The sequence below is a fragment of the Callorhinus ursinus genome, unplaced genomic scaffold (assembly GCF_003265705.2).
Source record: "Callorhinus ursinus isolate GAN/ISIS: 27379988/994484 unplaced genomic scaffold, GSC_fseal_2.0 scaffold1, whole genome shotgun sequence".
Lineage (NCBI taxonomy): Eukaryota > Metazoa > Chordata > Mammalia > Carnivora > Otariidae > Callorhinus > Callorhinus ursinus.
Window position 1 is genome coordinate 80,835,107 of NW_027397063.1, and position 14,107 is coordinate 80,849,213.

Here is a 14,107-nt window from a genome sequence, read left to right on the forward strand (position 1 = left end):
ATGGGTAATATGAAAGATTTCCATTAATTCTCCTCCTGGCTTATCATTTTTCTTACACTATAATTAAAATTATTTTTACGAATAATAACACACAGAATTATGACTTGAAAAATATCACTCTATTATCCTACTGAAGTGATGATATATACTGGGAAAAGATAAACCTGGAAGGAGAAAGTAGAGATTTTAAACATACACCATGGAAAAAAAATCCCCACTGTCAATAAGCCACAGATTGGTCATCAAAAATTACCTCTACCCAGAGCTCTAGTCAAAAATTCTATTATTGGGGCACCTGGGTGGCTCAGTCAGTTAAGCCTCCGACTCTTGATTTCAGCTCAGGTCATGATGCCAGGGTCCTGGGATCGAGCCCCAAGTGGGGCTCTGTGCTCGGTGCAGAGCCTGCTTGCCCCTCTCCCTCTGCTCCTTCCCCTTATTCTCTCTCTTTCTCTTTATCTCTCCATCTCTCAAATAAATAAGTAAAATCTTAAAAAAAGAAATATTCTATTATTAATTCTTCTTCTGAATTTATATATGTGAGAATTTTCTTCCTCAGAAGCCCTATAATTTGGTGAATGTAATTTAGCAATTGGTTTTCTGTGTACATTTCCTGAAGGTATTTTATGAAATGAGACCAAAATTAACATTAAAAAAATACTAAAATAATGCTTTGCCTATTTTCTTACTAAGGTAATGTTTTTCTTGTACTGAAAGGTTATTTCACTAAATAATAAGTCTTCTTTGAAGTCATAGCACAGGCCGTAATGACACAGTGAGAGCCATGGCTATGCTTTGTATAGTATAGTACTAATGGTCCAGTTCATAAGCTCAGGTGCTCTGTAAGGACAGAAACAGTGTCTTTGTTAGTTCTTGGGTGTAGGACTTCAAATAGCACTGGGCACAGTCATCTTTTAAAAGCTTTTTTATGATAATGGAGCATGAACAAAATTCAGAATTATTCAATTTGGCCTAAATTTTCTTTCTAGCTTCTTCATTCAATCTTCCTAAAAATCCAATGATGTCATATTACACCCTGCACTACATATTAAGTACGTTTCAGGTCATTCTGAGTCAACATCATGAATGTCGCTTAGAGAAGGTAGAAAATGAGTGGGATCGTAAATAACTGGAAAAGGAAAAGGTCCAGAAGTTATTCCAGAGCAAGAACAGGTCCCTGTCGGCAACTTCATTTCACTGCATTTTTGTGGCAGTTGGGTTGGGATTGGAACGGAGATCCCAGCAGATCTGGGAGGGGACAGAAGATCCAAAATGTCTGGCTTCATGACTGGAACTCTTCTGTGATTGGAAGAGTTTCAGGGTAGCCAGAAAACCCGTGGTCTTTATTGGGGTAAGTGAAATGAAGAAGGCTTCAGCAGGCCTGAAGAGAATAGGTATACCAGAAATCAGGGAGAGACCGGTACCTGAAGAAGACAGTGATGAATTCAGTGGAAGCAAAAAACACACTGCTAATGGGTGAGTGGAAAAGCAGGGTCCTGTGACCGGTCCCTGGTCAATATGTTAGAGTTCGGCCCATGAAGCCAATCTCCTTGACTCCTTATAAGGAAATAGAAGTAGTAGCAAGAGCACTAAAAAAACAATTACTAGAACTGTTCTCTTTAGCAACATCTGGTGTCCAATGATCCTGGCTTTGACCTGATTTTTAATACAATACGTAAGTTTCAAACTATAAAGAAAATGTGTATAAGGGAGATAATTCTAGGCAAAAGAATCAGCATGATTAAATGGGCTGTAGTAGGAAAAAAATAGGTGTGCAAAGGGAATGGCAAGTGGCCAAGCTTAACTGGAGGTAACAGTATGTGTTGTAGATTAAGGCTAGTATTATAGCGTCCTTGTTGAGGTAGTGGAGGAAGCAGCGTGGGGAATATTAGGGAAACCCTAGGGATTTTGATAGGGTTTTGAGCAGATAATTGGTACCATGAAAGTGGATTTCAGAAATATTGATCTGAGAGTGATCTGCAGAAAAGAACATACCAGGAAAAGGGGACACAATGAAAACAACAAAAATTGATCCCCTTTTTTGCCAGACACAGAGCTTGTATTCAGCATATAGCATCTCATTCCCTTTCCACACTTTATACACGATGATACAGTTTTTCAACTTAGTTATTGTGATTTCTTTTTCACTGAAATGACTCTAAAGCTCAGAAACTTTGAGGTGCTTAAAATCACATTGCTAGTAAGCAACAGATGTGGGCTCAGTCGGCTTCTTTTGGACTCTGGAATTAAGGGTCTAACGCACAAGTGTCAGAAGCTATAGCCCTTTCTCAAGAAGAACTAACACCTGCACAAATGAGGATGTCTCTAGAAGAAGAAAGGTAAAGATTCATGTAAAAAACTTGGAAAAGTAGAATTGTCAACACTTGGCAACCCACTGGACAGAGTAGAGGCAATGAGGTGACAGAAGCAGCAAGTAAGGTTTCAATCCTGGGTGTGTGGAAGAGTGAAAGTCCTGTTAGTGACACAGATTCAGCAGGAAAACTGTCCCGGAGGTAAAGAGGAGTCAGAATATTTTAAATAATTATATAGAGTGCTTGGCTTCACTGGACAACTACTATTTATAAATAAAACATAAATAAAGTAAAAAGTCCTAGTCACCAGTTCATATTACAGTTAACCCCGTTGGTTGTTTTCTGAACACTTTGCAAATGGTTGCACAATGACATCCTTTAAACTGCTGTCTCCCAGGCCATAAAGTGAGGACAAAAGCTGCCAAATACCTAGCTCAGGCTTTAGGATTAATGAGAGTGCCCATAAAGTGCTTTGAGCTCCACAGAAGAATAGGTACAATATAAACGAGCCATATTATTCCAGTGACAAATACTATCCATATACTGTCCAATAAAACTGAAAAAAGTGCAATCTCTAGTTGTTCCTTCTGATAGTGTAAATTGTCTTGCTGTCACTTCTTTTCATTCTTTTGAGGTTCCCATAGAGAAAAAAAATATAAACATTTCTACTTCATGCCCAGTTTGTGGAGTGTACTGAAATACACAAATCAAACAGATAATAGGATATTCTATGCCTACTTTCTCATAGTACCTTTGGTATAAAATGAAGAAAAAGAGCAATGCACTTACAAGGTTGTTTCAAAGAAAATATAAATCATATGAAAGCAAAATGGCTATTTTTAGAATGTTATGTTCAAGTCAAGTTCATTTTTCAATACAAAAGAAGACATCAACTACTTTCTGCATTCATTCAGGATTTATTTGTACTAATGAAATTTCAAAATTATTTCACATTTTAATAAAATATCAATGACATGCTATTTATAATATCACATATTATATATCTATACAACCTAGATTTATATTAAAATTCAATAGTTCTCCATAAGTAATAAGACATTCTAAAAAATTAACTGTCACACTAGTTCCATATCATAATATAAAGATTCAGCATTCCAGATTTCTGCTTTAATTATTGACAGAAAATGCATAGACCTTTTAAATATAGTTACAGCAAATTTTCATGAATCCACCTCTAAGCTAATCTTATATATTTAGCAATGTATGTAATATTGAGATGGGGAAATCTCAAAGGGGAAAAATAATGTGTAGAGAAAAAATTAGAGTTACTCATTGAGGCTACCTCTGGATAACAAAGATGTAAATAAAATATAAGTAGGATGATAACATCATCCTGATGTGAGACTCATACTGATGTCAGCTAGAAGACAAACAAGAATTACAAACAATTTAGTTAATAATATGAATAGGAATTAGAGCAAAAATACTAAAGATTCTCTTTAATAGTGAGATAGAAATGTCTAAGTTCTGTACTGAATACTTTCAATTAGAGTATATTTCAAAATAAAACCATAGAGGCTTTTAAAATGTCTTCATTGCTTTCAAGTTCCCAAATTAACACACATATAAATGTTACCACATACACACACACACACACATATAGCTCAAAGAATAAATAACATTTATAGTTATTCTAAAATTTGCAGGTTAATTAGTAGAAAATAGGTTAATTTAGATTGGGTTGTTCTCAAGCCATGACTCAAAGACCAAAGAATATAAAATCAGAATATTAAAAATGAAAAGATCATAATATAATAATCTATATTTCTCTTTTGTTGGTGGTAGGGACTTTTATTACTTTTTAGTTATCTAAATAAAATACATTAATGCAATTTTATTACAAAAACAGGAACATTGCAAATAAAGCTAAAGGTCATCTGATCATGCTCCACTTTCAGGCCCCCATACCATCATCCCATATATCTTAAACTTTATATTCCTTTCATATATACAAAATTTAAAAAGAATTTTCCTTTAATCAAATAATATTGCAATACACATATACATGTGGTATTTCTTTTCACTCAACAAATATGCCTTAAAGATTATTTTTCATGTGAATTTGCAGAGATCTGTTTTATTTTCTTCGGGTACTGCATAGTATTTCATAATTCTAATATTCTATAATTTATTTGGTCAATTCTAAATTTTGCTATTGCAGTCAAAACATTCGTGAATATCCTTGTTCATACATCCACTAGTAAATGTGTGAGAATTTCTGTAAGGCTGCTATGGAGAAATAGATTTGGGGTGAGAGAAAATGGGAGTTTTTAATTTTAATACTTACTGGTACATTGTCCTCCCAAGTGACTGAAACTATTTTCACTACCGTTAACGCTACAAGATAGGACCCATATTCCCTATCCTCCCCAAACCTTCTAAGCAAGGGAACCACATATGTGAAGGTCCTGAATTAAGAAAGAATATGGTGTATTTGAGAAAGCAAAAGAGGTCAACCACGACTGGAATGATATAAGAGAAGGTCACAGAATCATGAATAAGATCTTAGGGCCTGGAAAGATCTTACCTTTATTTTCAGAGCAATTTAATCAATTAGGTCTCTCTGTTCCTCCAGAGGATAATGTACGTAATAGTCTTATCCATATTTGTACATCTCAGAAGTCTTCTTAACCATCTCCAACTCTATTGCCCCCTCTCTCCCTGCCTCTCCAGAGGGAACTAATATCATGAATTTGATTTGGTTAAGCTCTTTCAATCTATACTCTGTATTTTAACATATCCCCTTAAGCAATCAAAATAGATCTCAAAACACTCTGAGTGTGGAAAAAGTCTTTTGGAAACATATAGAGCTATCATGAATGCAATTCTTTTTTTTCTTTTTTTTTCTTTTTTTTTTTTAGAGAGAGAGTACATATGCGTGGCAGAGGGAGAGAGAGAGAGAGAGAGAGAATCTTAAGCAGGCTTCACACCCAGCATGGAGCCTGACCCCCCTGATGCCGATCTCAGGACCCTGAGATCATGACCTGAGCCAAAATCAAGAGTCAGACGCTTAACTGACTGAGCCACCCAGGTGCCCCCGAGTATGCAAAATTTAAAGAACAACAATAGCACCATAAGTTTTATATAGATGAGTGTAGCATGACCAGATTTGGAGGTTTAAAAGTTCATTTATAATATATCAGCGTGGATTGGCAGTTGTAAGAGACAAAGCAGTGAGACCATTCAGGAGGCAGCGGCAGTTTTGCAGGTGAGGATTAATGCTGGCTTTGACCAGGGCAGAGACGGTGGAGATGGAGAAAAGCAGAAGCACTTAAAACTTATGCGGGAGGCAGAATCGCTAAGACTGATTACAAAGTGGTAGGAGTTGAGATAGTAGAGGGAGTCTAGGAAACTTCTGGATTGTGAGTGCTGGTCAAATTCTTCTCACTCTCCACATGCTCACTTAACTCTGGGCTGAACTCCTCAACATGACTCCCACACCTAACTGTCCACTCAGATCTCTCTCTGCCTTTCTGACCCAATATAAAATTTCTGAACTGAGAGAAGATTCTGTTTTGTGATATGACAAGCAGTAGTAATTGGTCTAGTGACTGGGCATTTTGTTCTTCTGAAAAGAAATGAAGTCTAAGATCTTTGAGAAAATGCATAATTTTATTCTGCAGTAGTTAATTTTTCATTTCAGTATTATATAACAGAGAGTCTTTCTTTCTCATAAAAAAATTTTTGTTGAGGGAGCCTTGAATGTCTCAGTTGGTTAAACAACTGCCTTCGGCTCAGGTCACAATCCTGAAGTCTTGGAATCGAGTCCTGCAACGGGCTCCTGGCTCAGCAGGGAGCCTGCTTCTCCCTCTGACCCTCTCCTCTCTCATGCTCTTTCTTACTCTCTCTCTCTCAAATAAATAAATAAATGAAATATTAAAAAAAATTGTTGAGTAACTCTTATCTTCCAGCTCTATGCTAAAGCTACAGTAGTGACACAAGTCAAGCAATATGCCACCATGGAGACTACGGTCGAGTAATCAGGCAGTTTCTAGAAGTATAAGATGCAAAAATGGGGTTGAAAATTTGGGGGATGCTGGAAATGTTCTATATCTAAACCTAATTATCACACTGCTATAAACATGAAACATTTAGTCATCTATACATTTCAGATGAGTGTCCTTTATGCTCTTCATTGTATGCATGATTTCTGGGGGGGGGGAGTAGAAAAGATTGGGCAAGAAAAATAATTCTCCATGAAAATACAAACAGTTAATATTTGAATGTGAAGGGATTATAAGTCCATGTTTCTACAACTTCTGCTCTACAAATCTAAAAATGTATACAATACTATACAAAAGTATAAATCTAATAGCATGAAGAACTTTAAGCAATATTTGGGTATATATGAAAGTAAACTGAATTACTTGAATGTTTTCTCTCTGAGATGAGAGGTATAAAAGCAGATAAAATTAGAAAATAGGTCTACTGGAAAATGCTAGTGAAATGTTGGTCATTTACTCTGAAAAACAAGAAATCTAATATTTTTAAGGGTATGAAATATACATCAAATATAATGATGAGCTATTGAAAGACAGAAACAAAACCATTTTGTGTTATGAATAACAAGGACATGCTTGCCTGCCAGTGTTGTGAAATCACATTTGTGTCACCCTATAAGTTTGGTGACATGTTTCATAATTTTCTCATCTGAAGGTAATTTTTTAATATATACATATATATTTTCAATATATATGACATGTATCTCCCATAGATCAGCACTTACAACAGTACATGGAGAAAGGGTAGGGAACCATTTACTATGTGTATCATTGTTTCAGAAAATATATGAAAAGAAATTCATTTGTTTAGAAAGTTTTTCATTTCCCATTTCCTAAATATAAGGTGTTCAGTGTGCTTAAAGTGTTGGAAGCACAGTGCATTAGCAATATGTTATGTGAGAAATAATCCCAGAAAACTGCTGGAAATAATAATATAATAATAATATTCCAATAATCTACTTCTTTCATATGCTAATGTTTCATCACTGTTAATTTCTAAAAATAATATTTCAGAGCTTGTTCAAAGTTGATTCAGCAGCTTGATCCCTTCTGAGTCCTAAAAATGATAAAGTAACTGGAAAGCAACATATATTTAAGAAATAACCTACCCAGTCGTACTTTTTCTTCTGCCATAAGCTTTCAACGACCAGAAGTGAAGTTTTCTGGCCTTAAATATCAGACAGAGTTCAAAAACAGTCTGGCAATCTTTCAAAAATAATTACCTACTAAAACTCATCACAGGTCTGAATAAGGTACCATGTCATAATGAGGTGGCTCAGGTCTCTTAGTCGGCACATTATGTTTTTATTCATTGCAAAACCAGGGACAGACACATCTCCTACAAATGTGGCACCTTCCCTGATACCCTGTCAGTTGCACAGGTGCCATTAAAAAGATTCAGCTGCTGATCAGCTAATCCTTTTTTGTAAGCAGCAAATATGTATAAAGTAAAAATAAATGAGAGAGAGAGAGCATGAACTGGGGGGGTGGCTAGGGGTAGAGGGAGAAGCAGACTCCCCACTGAGCAGGGAGTCAGACATGGGGCTCAATCCCAGGACCCTGGGATCATGACCTGAGCTCAAAGCACAGGCTTAACTGACTGAGCCACCCGGGTGCCCCGTATCATGCGATTTTATAAGATTTTATCTGAATTCTTATGACCTGCCATCTTAAAATCACAGGTACAAATAGAAATGGGAATCACAGACTCCAAGACCTGTGGTGTCAACTGAAAACAAAATGTGTAAATGAGGGCCTCTGTGGAACTAACAGAAATGGTGGGGCCATGGCAACTCAAATCCAAACACCCACTACCACATTCAAATTCAGTTTCAAAACAACAACAACAAAAACAATAACAACATATTAACAGTCAAGCAAAGCACCTCTGTGGATTAGATTTGGTTTTAAACTGACTAATATGAGGTAACATATTTTTCTAATGAATGTGTTTCTTACAGTTTTCCTATAGTAACCAAACACTCGAAGGAAAAAAAAAAAAACAAAAACAGAAACAAAAAAACAGAAATCCCGAGGAGCTAGTCATTCACACTGCTCTACAGCAGTCAAGGCTGAGGGCCAGTTATTTTATCATGTGAATTGTCAGACACTGTTTCTGACAATGGGTTTGCAATTTCTTCATTTGAGTGGATGGTATTTGCCAACAGGAATTTTAACCAAGTTGTTTCAATCAGTGTCATCACTCTCAAGCAAGGATCAAGCTGCAAAGGTACCACAAAACAGATTGCTGGGAGCCTGGGTGGCTCAGATGGTTAAGCGTCTGCCTTCAGCTCAGGTCATGATCCCAGAGTCCTGGGATCAGGTCCTGCATCGGGCTCCTTGCTCCTTGGGAGCCTGCTTCTCCCTCTGCTTCTCTCTCTCTCTCTCTCTCTCTCTCTGTCTCTCATGAATAAATAAATAAAATCTTAAAAAAAAAAAAACAGATTGCTGGATGAGTATGTTACCAAGATTTATTAATTTGCTCATTATCCAAAATTTCACTGCACTTTCAAACATAGGGGTCACCATCCCTTTGCAAAAGAAGATTCAAAATGAAGTAAACATTGCTAAGAGAGTCATTCAAAACAGCGCTGAAAGAGCACCGAGGAAGTAGGGCCTATAGCCTCTCCTGTTTCAATTCTTGGAACACCATGAACTTTGACTTTTGTCAACTGCAACTTGACCACCTCCTGGAACACATCTTTCTACTTTGCACTGAAATTGAGATAATATAACACCTGTTAGCTAAATAGCTACTCGTGTATTCCATAGTCAGTTTAAACTCTCACTTCAAGTCTGAACCAATCATAATTCTTTCAAAACAAGTTATGTAACCTTGTGGTTTTTTGCCTTTATAAGCCTGCACTCTCCATTTGCAATTCCAGCACACTTTTGATTTCTGTGGACTCTTTGTCTCTTAAATTGCAATCTCTTATACCCCAAATAAGCTTTACTGTCTCTTCTTGATCAACACCTAAATACCAGTGGGATTCATCTTCACATTTATCTCAGCTGTATTATAAGAAAAAAAAATTTCATGGCAGATATTTGTTCTAGGTAAACTTATCCTTTTGTTTAATAGGAATATATTGTATTGCTATGATGAATAAACTGTTTCATTTTCAACTGTATTCAATAATGCAACTTCAGAAAACATTATTACTTGTTGGGAGCAGGGAGACTGAGGGACCAGGAGAAGTAACAGATGGGTAAAGTTAACACAATAGCCTATTTTGAATATAGAACATCTTGGGTAGATAGGAATCACAGAGATCATCCTCACATCTGTACATTTATTTGTATGTCCTACAGAACCTTCACATCAACTATTCGAAGCTCATCTTAGTTCTCTACTTTACTCCTTCCCTTATTGAACCTGCCCCTCTTCTTCTACCATTTCCATATCAGTGAGTGGCTCCATGATGCTCTTAGCATCCAAATCAGAAATGTCAATGTCATTGTTTGATCTATGACTTTTCCGCACCCTTTACATCCAATCAATTCCCAAGTCCAATAGATTCCATCTCCTAAATATCTATTGAACCCGTTTACTTCTCTCCACCCTTAGAGTAGTTAGACTACCACTGTGTATCAGCTGGATACCGTATAATCACCTCCAAAATCTAGGTTGCAAAAGAATCACCTTGGTGTCTATCTAAAATTACAAGCATTCTCCTCAACACATATGTAAAGGGAGGTGGGATTATTGGTAGACCTTCAGCTACTTAAGTGGCAGCACTTAGCCTTTCCATACTATTCTGCAATTAAAAGTATAAAGGCAAGAACAAATTAAAAAATAAGAAAAAAATAAATTCTCCCTGGTATGAAAAGGGAAGGAGACCTCCCTCTCCCTTTTCTTAGAATACTTACCTTTATAATACTTGTAATTGTGAATTATTTTCCTGTCCCTTTGAAATGTACGTCCATCTTTTTAAAAGCTAAATAAGCCCCTTGCAAGTTTTAGAATCCTGGGATTCTGCAAATCTACCTCTTGTCATAAAGATATGAGAAATGGATTTTCCCTTTGGATGAAGGTGATTAGCAAACACAGGTGGCCACCCTAAATAGCAGGTGAATTTAGAATGAACTAGGTGTGACAAATGGTGCTGTCAAGTCCTCTTATTTGAGGACTAGATATTGTTTACCTTGAACAAATGCATGCAATGTGTTATGTCTGCTTAGCTATATAAAAGGGTAAAATTTATTTCTGTCTTTGCAATCTCTTCAGCAGATTGCCTGTGAGGCACATCACATTTTGGTTTAATGCTTATTCAATAATAAAATAGTTTTCTTTCTATCTTTGTGGAGAGGATTTCTAGGTTGGCAGAGGATTTTGTTTTTAATTATATTTATTTCCCCAATAAGATACAGTCTGTGTAGGGTTATTCTGCTACTTTTAAAAGCTAAATTAACTGAAGGGCAGTGGTATATATAGAATGGAAGAAGCACTGTAGTTTAATGCAGGTGTATTGGAACTGTTTCAAAATTATTCATTCCATGCATCATACATTCCTGGGACAAGAACATGTTTTAAGGTGTGATTCTCAACTAATAACCTTCTCATCCCTCCTTCTGTAAAGACTTAATTACAAAATATTTTGATTTTTTTCTTTTGTACTTGTAACTCCATAAGGTCAGAAACATGATTTGCTGCCTTTTTATTCATTCTTAGCTTGCTGCTATACCCAATTTAGATTCAAATCTTTAAATATTTTAGTGTTAGAAGGAATCTTAAAAATCATCTACAGAAACCCTTCATTTTACAGAGTCCTACAGAGGTTAAAGGACATGCAGTGAAGATCTCTAGTCTTCACCATGGCCTATGATGAGGTGCATCCTTCCCACTCTGACCTTATTCCCTACTACTTTTTCACTTTCCTCCAGCCTTGCTTGACCTTTTGCTATTCCTCTATCATAGCAGACAAGCTCCTGCCCCAAAGTGTTTGCATGTGTTATATCAGGCCTAGAAATGCTTTCTTTCAAATAGCTGTGGGTCACTCACTCATTTCCTTCAGTTTTTTCCCCCTCATGGTTCCTTCTCTATCAAAGTCATCCTCAATAATGCAATAGAAATATATATACAACACCCCCTCCCCCCCACACACACATTCTCTCTCTTTCTCTTTATCCCCTTACTCTGCTTTAGTTTTTTCATAGTATTTATCATGATCCTAACTTGTACTTAGTTGCAAATGAAAGAGTGAGTGATACTGTAACTTTAGGGTGTAATTATTCCAGAGTTACCCTGAATGCTTAAATTCTCTATTTTCATTTGTTTGAACTTTTGTGTACTCCTTCCCAACACATAAATTTCTTTCAAATAAAATCAAACAAGAGCCCAAAAGTTAATCCAGGAGAAAACTAAAGTTATATCTAATTCTAATTAAGGGTATAAAAGGATGATTTGGAAAAAACAAAAACAACCTTTCTGCTATACCCATTCAAACCTCATAGGCTTCAAATAAATTCTAGTGGATAACAAACACCAGGAAACAGACGTGGCCCATTCTCTGGTCCTCAAAAACTACACCATTGGTCTTAAACTTTAGTGTGCATCATAATTACCTAGAAGTTATATTAAAATATAGATTTCTAGCCACGCATCCAGAGCTCTGATTCAGTAGTTCTGGAGTGGGGCCTGAGAATTTATACTTTGAACAAGTTCCCAAGTGATGATGCTATTGTTTTATGAACTACACTTTGAAAACTATTATAAAGGTAAAGCCCCTATCACTTGGTATTTAGTATATATAACCACATCACCTACCCTAGGAAATGGGTCTTACATGGAAGTGTTACCTGTGTCTGTACTGTATATGGATTCAAGCAATCACAATAGATACAAAATTATTTAAGAAAATATTCTTTTTTAAAAATATTCTTGATATTTTGAAAATATAATTTATTTTACTATGCAAAGAAAGCTAAAACAATAAATGCTGAAATAAAATAAGGCATAATTTATCCCATATTTATCCCTAAATATACTATAATTTCTTATTAAATACCTAAAACCTTGAAGTTTGACCAGAAAATTTCTACTCTTAATTTGTTATGAATAAAACAAAATTAGTCACCTTTATATGTGGGATGCAGACAGGCAAGCAAATATATTAGAAATGAATGGTAATATTTGGTGTCTTATCAAAGGTCTTTCACTGTTTTCTTAAGCTTTATTGAGGCATAATTGATATACAAAAAATGCATACATTTAATGTACACATCTCTATGAGTTTGGACATAGGTGTCAGTCTGTAATACTATCACCACAATCAAGTGATGAACGTATTTATCACTTCCAGATCTTTAACTGATTCAATCCCCGATACTTTCTTTTTAATTCCTTCCTTAAAGAGACAAATTAGAATATTAAAACCTAAAGGAATTTTAACAAATCATATTGTCCAAACACTTAATGTTCAACTTGAGAAAAAGGAGGTGTTTAACTTTACAATGTTTTTCCAATATGGGCATTAGGAAGTGAGTATATATTAACTTTTGAAATAATTACACTTGCAAAAATGCTTTAAAAAAGCTTTTTATTTATTAACTTTGGCTATTATGCAAAAGAAGTTTTGAAATTTGGAATTCATAGATTATATATCCCAAAAGAATCTCCAAATTAAAACAACTGTTGACCAAAACTGTACATCTACCACCTTACCTTGTTTTAATGAGTATCTCAACTCTGAAACACTCCACAATTTTAAAAGGAGGTTGTGATCATTTACAACACTGTATTCTACTCTGTGACCCTTTCTGCATATAGGAATTTTAGGTTCGGGTACCCAAAGGGTATCATCCAACAAGTTCTCCCCTCGGCAAAGACAGAGGATGAAAAGCACTGTACTCCACAGAGCTGTAAAGAGATAAGAATCAGGTGAAGGGGATCAGAATATGCCACACCAACATATTCCATTTTGACATAAGCACTGTTTTGAACTGAAGGTAATGAGCTCTTTGTTCTGCTCCTTTCCGTCTAAAACCAGGATAAAAATTTCCCTTTGTAAAGATAATAATTTCACTTGCAAAAGGGTCTCCCTTTCCCATATCAGGAAGACGAGGGTGATTCTTAATAACCAACATGAGTCTGCAAAATAAATATCACTAAACAACCCTTCTCTTGCACTGGTTTCCTCTAGTTTACCATCCCTAGAAATCCAAATATCTCCCCCTTTGTCTAGTTACTTCACAATGTATTGCTCTATTAAAATCATACATAAGCCCCCAGGTTTAACCTCGTCTTTGGATTGTTTACTCCTTCTCTGTGAGATTCCCACATGCATACAAAATAAACCTTTTCTCCCATCAACCTGTCTTTCATCAGTTTGATTCACAGACCCTGGGCACTGAAACTAAAACAGACAAGTTGCGTTTTTGTTTTCCTCCTCTATACATGCAAGTACTTTCAGAAGATGGGTATTGCTTATTTTAATGATAGTAAAACTGTAAGAAATCTCAGGAATCATCTAAATGCTGGCCTTTGTGTCTTTTTAAAAAAGATTTTGTTTATTTGAGAGAGAGAGAGAGACAGCAAGCATGCATGAGCAGGTGTAAGGACAGAGGGAGAGGGAGAGAGGATATCAAGCAGACTCTATGTTAAGCACGGAATCCACTCAGGGCTCAATCTCACGACCCTGAGATTATGACCTGAGCGGAGGTCAAGAGTCAGATGTTTAACTGACTGAGCCACCCAGGCACCCCTGGCATCTGTATCTTTATAAGGCTCCATGAGCGGTGCTGATGAGTAGCCTTGGTTGAAAGACATTCCCTGGG

General features: G+C 36.0%; 1 protein-coding gene across 8 annotated transcripts in view; it reads right to left on the reverse strand.

The window, feature by feature from the left end:
- The window catches only part of NAALADL2 (N-acetylated alpha-linked acidic dipeptidase like 2), a 1,329,911-nt gene that overhangs the window by 358,598 nt on the left and 957,206 nt on the right, over nucleotides 1–14,107 (reverse strand). The window lies entirely within an intron of this gene.